The following is a 6,000-nucleotide window of genomic DNA, read 5'->3' on the forward strand; positions in this document are numbered from 1 at the left end:
TGTGTTATTCAAGGTCTTAGTTTCTCTACACGGACACAAAAATGATTGGTCATCAATGAAAACCTTCAAAGTTATTATAGTTTCTACTTTTATTAGTGACTCTCTTCTGGAGAGCAACTGTGTAGTTAAAAGTTGAACTGTTTTGTTAATATTGGTTAAACATAACTTTATTCCCCTCATGGTTTTCTAACACTGAGTTCCATCGACTCAATCATACAAAGCTTGTTTGCGGTGCAGTACCTGCGCCTTTACCCAAGCTGCTTTCAACTTTGACCCCTCATGCTTCACGTAAGCCGTGACGCAAGGTCTGGTTGTCGTGGAGAAAGCCGGGGCTGACGGGGGTCATGGCTTGTCACGTTGTTAACAAGGGTTTGTTGGGAATGTTTCTTCCTTTATTGTCGCCGCGGTCTGAGAATTATTAATGAATAAGATAAGGACGCCCGGGACGCTGGGCCGAGCCGTAGGCCCCCGTGGAACAAGGTCCAGCGCTTCACGTCAGCGAGACGGCTGCCACCCTTGTACTGGGCTCCTCCAGACGAGGCCGCCGCGGGGTTGGGGTTGAAGTCTGGTTTATTGTGAAGGTTTGCAGACACTGATGCGTGTCCTGGGGCTCCCTGTTGCCATGCAGGATATCTCCTTTAGTGTGTGTTAGTGATCGACCGATATATCGGCATATAAAGAAATTTACATTTATTGAACTGTCTGTAGTCATGCTGAAAAATATAAATAATCTGCGGATGCTCAAAAATAAATCATTTTTTTGATGTGATTTGATTTTTCTTTGAGTATCGGCCGATTCATTTTTTTCCCGCATGATTTACCGACAGTTCAATAAATGTTAACTTTTTTAAGTTGAGACATTTTAACATTCGTTATCATCGTGGTGTCATTTTTATGGTGTAAATTGAGGGAGGCTTAGCCTGGAAATCCAGACCCACATCTATCTCGCGAGAAGTCTTGATTTCCAGGGTAGTATCGGCTCCACATATCGGCTCAAGAGAATCGGTGTCGGTGTATAGGCTAAGGCTGATGAAAAGAAAACGGTATCGGCCCTAAAAAATCCATATCGGTCGATCCCCAGTGTGTGTGTCTGCATGGTGATGGAGGGTTCAACCTGTTGCACATTGACTGCTCAATGTTGATTGCTCAATGAGCAACAGGGCTGCAGCCTCACCGAGCTGCCCAATCAGTCTGGGCCTTTCTCAAGCGACGTTTTTTTTGTCCGTATTTTTGTCCTTGTATCCATGAAACGTCACCTCTTGCGGAGCGAGTACTGTCCCAATGCACAAGTTTGCGTTTCGCCCGATTAAAAATCAACCCTTTCTTCATGTTAAATAATATTGGCAGTTTTATGGGAATTGATGGCGAATCGAAGATGTGTGTCAATGTTTTCGGGGTGTCAGGCAGCGCCATCAGTGACTGCTGGTCAAGCTAGCCAGCCGGCCAGTAGCACTCACAGCCCCCCCCCCCCCGTACCCCACAGACCACTGCAGCTAACGGGGCGGGCGCTGGAGGAGACGCGGGCCATCAACTGTACAAAATATTTCATAAAATAAACAACCGACGCAGCATGAAAAGGGACTGTCGTTATGTTTTATTATGAACAGACATTACGTTTTTAGTGTACAGTGGAGGAGTAATCAGCGCAGCTTAAATATTTGATGAGAAAGCACGGTTTCTATTTTGGAGGACTGCAGGCGGTCTCTGTTTTGTGCGCAATATACCAGCAAGAACTCATCGACTCAAACCGTCACACAGCGTTCTACGGGCTCGGGACCACGCAAGTACATGCTCCCAAGTACGACTAGCAAGAACGTTCTACCCAAGAACACAAGTCGGTTCTCCCCAAGAACACAAGTCTGTTCTCCTCTAGAACACAAGTCTGTTCTCCCCAAGAACACAAGTCTGTTCTCCTCTAGAACACAAGTCTGTTCTCCCCAAGAAGACAAGTCTGTTCTCCTCTAGAACACAAGTCTGTTCTCCCCAAGAACACAAGTCTGTTCTCCTCTAGAACACAAGTCTGTTCTCCCCAAGAACACAAGTCTGTTCTCCTCTAGAACACAAGTCTGTTCTCCCCAAGAAGACAAGTCTGTTCTCCTCTAGAACACAAGTCTGTTCTCCTCTAGAACACAAGTCTGTTCTCCCCAAGAACAAAAGTCTGTTCTCCTCTAGAACACAAGTCTGTTCTCCCCAAGAACACAAGTCTGTTCTTTCATTCTTGGTTTTGAGAAGGGCCCCGTGACTCAGGTTTTGACTTCGTTTCCTGTTTTCTAGTGAATGTTTTAGGGTGTTAATCACAAAATCAGTCCGGAAATCGGTTCGATTTCCTTTTTATAATAATTCTACAAATTATATTTGCAGAAATAGATTTGCTTGAACTCAATGCTCTTCTGAAGTGTGGAGCTGACCCTAGCAGCATTCACAGCTGACACAGCCCTGCTTGACGGACGGCCAATCACAACATGCTGGCGTCTCACCGCGTTGCGTTATGATTGGATTAGTAAACTCTTCGACTTATCAGAAGATGACATGCGATGCCGAGCCCTATACTGTAAATCAGTAAGCTGACGTAAACGTTTGCAATTTCTTTATTGATTGCAAATCATACACCAGCTCGTGCAGCCTCCATCTTGAGATCCTTCTGGGCTCCGTCTTCCAAGCAGTCTCCAACACGTACCTGTGTTTTAACACGGGCTCTAGTCATGGAGTTATTTCACCAGAGGACGAAGCTTCTGAGTCGACTACAGTCAGTGGATGCCGTTTGGTTGATTGCCTCCAGGGTTGCAGCATGCTGGGTTTGTCTGCCAATCTGTTTCATATCTGGCAACCCGGGGTACTCGGAGAATAGGGAATCTAACCCACAGGGCAAAACAAAGCAGACGTTCCGACCCACAACGAAAATTTCAAAGGAAAAAGTACTGGCTGTAGTATTGTTGTCGGAATAGACAGTCTTTCGACATGGCATGTTTCCTTAATATCTGATGACATATCACGGCCAATCACTGCATTTATTACGTATAGCTCCTGCCTGTGACCCCCCCCTCTTGTTTGTTTCCTCGTCTTCGTGTGTGATTTTGGATTAGTTACTTTGTTTTCTATGTTCCTGCCCACTTTGTAAAGGGTCCTTGAGTTTGAAAGGCGCTATATAAATCACATTTATTATTAAGTACAACCACAGATAGACAGATTTTTCTTATACAAACGGTGCTGAAGTGCATGTTGCGTGCACTGTTCACGGGGAGAGGTCACCGTCCTTACGGTGGCGGGGAAGGTGAGAGCGTGAGGATTAGGCGGTCAGTGACCTAGAGCGCCCCCCGGAGGGCAGTAGCTGGAACAGGGTGTGAGCATGATACGACAGGTCTGCTATGGGTTGGATTGCCCAGTTGGTTGTGCGTTCGATTTAAAGCGCTTCGGTGGATGAGAGGGTGGTGTCAGTGATTTTGCGTGATTTATCTCCAGTTTCCTCTTGTTTTTCTGTCGCCGGTGTGAGTGTTACGGATGAGTTGAGGTGACGATGATGGATGTGAAGAACTTAAGGAGCATATGTTGTTTGACTCTACGTTCCTTGCGCTGTCTGAGGAAGAATAGTGTTCGCTCGGCTTTGTTGGCGATGCGTTCTCCGTTGATTGTCCACCGAGGGTACGAAGGAACCTGAACCTCTCTACGACGGTTAGGCGTCCTCCTGGGATGTGTACGGGCTGCGATTCAGAACGATGACGTGTTCTTGTGTCGTGGAAGTGTCGAGCTTTGCACTGGTTCTCTGTACCGCATTCGGAAACCGGAACCCGGCTGTTTTATTCGCACCGGTTTGTTACTGATGAGTCCAAAGATAGTGGTGTCGTCGTCATGGTGACCAACCTGTGATGGTATGGGCGGTGGTCTGTGAAGAGAAAGGAAGTACAGAGTCTAGGCGAGGGCGCAGGTGCTGAGAGTTTATTGCCGTGGCTCTTTGTAGATTCAAGATGTACAGATACATTTAGCAGACGCGTTAATCCGAAGCTTACACACATTTACACCCCCCCCCACGGTGTAATGAACCATGCAGGACGACAGCCAGCTCGTCGGGAGCAATTAGGGTGAGGTGTCTTGCTCAGGGACAATGAGCCGGTAATCGAACTAGCAACCTTCCGGCTACAATTCAAACCCTACCTCCATGATCTACCGCTGCCCCCCTAAATGTTATCTAATCAGCTCCTCCCCATCTGTCCTTACTGTGTCCGTGGATGAGGGCAGGATATGGAATCCGTTTTAAATATCCAATAGCTTCGGCATCACGGTCACACACCGCCGTGCGTTCAGTATTCCCCGCCGCTATTTCCACTGGAAACTTTAGAAGTAGTTCGATGAAGTTAGCTTCCTGAGAGATTCCTCCATCCAATCAGTCCGCACGCGTGACCCTCACCGCTGACGTCCCGGCTAGTCGGGGCCAGCGGGGAAATCAGCCCGGATCTAATCACATGTACAACCAACCGAACGCTTTCTCCTCCCAAAGTAGGAAACTGGAAAAATGAGATCAGTGCTAATAACTGGAACGCAGGGGCTCGTAAACAAGCTAATACACCCGCGCACGCGCGCACACACAAGTCGCACCCCTCCCCTCACACACATCGCACCCCTTCCACACACACACACACACAAACACATACATTGCATCACAAACACACACATACATCGCACCTCTTCAACACACACACACACACTTACACAGATCGTATCACAAACACACACATACATTGCACCCCCCACACACACACACACACACACACGTCGCACCTCTTTCACACACACACACACACACACACACACACACACACACACACACACACACACACACACACACACACACACACACACACACACACACACACACACACACACATCGCACGTCTTCCACACACACACACACACATACACACATCCTCCCCCCCCCCCACATACGCACACACAGACACATCGCACCCATCACCCTCACACACACCCCCCTCCACACACACACACACACACACACACACACACACACACACACACACACACACACACACACACATCTCTGATGCGCCCACACACAGAAACACAAACACGCAGGTATGTGAGGTGCTCACTGTGATGCCCAGACGCGTTGGCTGAACTGGCGGAGCTCGGAGCTCGGGAGTCGACGGGGAGAAGAAGTTTGCGGCCGCGGTCTAGCGAAGATGTCTGGGAAAGGTGTTGCCATGGTAACGCTGAGAACACCGAGCCGAGTTTGAACAAATGCCAGGAGGACACCTTTACGACCTCTGCGAATGTTTCTCCTCCTCCATCACAGAGAAGTGTCGAGAGAGAGAGAGAGGGAGGGAGAGGGAGGGAGAGAGAGAGGGAGAGGGAGGGAGAGAGAAAGAGAGGAGGAGAGAGAGAGGGAGAGAGGAGGAGAGAGAGAGAGAGAGAGAGAGAGAGAGAGAGAGAGAGAGAGAGAGAGAGAGAGAGAGAGAGAGAGAGAGAGAGAGAGAGAGAGAGAGAGAGAGAGAGAGAGGAGGAGGAGGAGGAGGGGGGGAGAGAGAGAGAGAGAGAGAGAGGAGTGAGAGAGAGACACACTCCCCTCCCTCCCTCCCTCGGACAACCAAACACACTCAACCAGGCCAGGTTGTGTGTATCGGGTTGTGTGTATCAGGTTGTGTGTACCGGGTTGTGTGTATCAGGTTGTGTGTATCAGGTTGTGTGTACCGGGTTGTGTGTATCAAGTTGTGTGTATAACGTTTCTAGAGACACCGCCAGGATGGCCATCTTGTCAGTGTCATCCTCACTCCTTCCTCCCTCTCTCTCTCTACACTCCCTACGCCACTATCTCTCCCTCACCCCCCCCTCCCCCCCCTCCCATCCAAGCCTTGTGTTTCTCCCGTTGTCAAACTCACCTCTGACCTCCACTATCAATCACCCAATCAACGTACGCCTCGTTGCACACCCCCTGTCCCCTTCATCGCCTCCTCTTCCTCCTCTTCCTCTCTGGCCCTCCTGCGGTCTGAC

Source organism: Gadus chalcogrammus, chromosome 3 (assembly GCF_026213295.1).
Source record: "Gadus chalcogrammus isolate NIFS_2021 chromosome 3, NIFS_Gcha_1.0, whole genome shotgun sequence".
Taxonomy (NCBI): Eukaryota; Metazoa; Chordata; class Actinopteri; order Gadiformes; family Gadidae; genus Gadus; species Gadus chalcogrammus.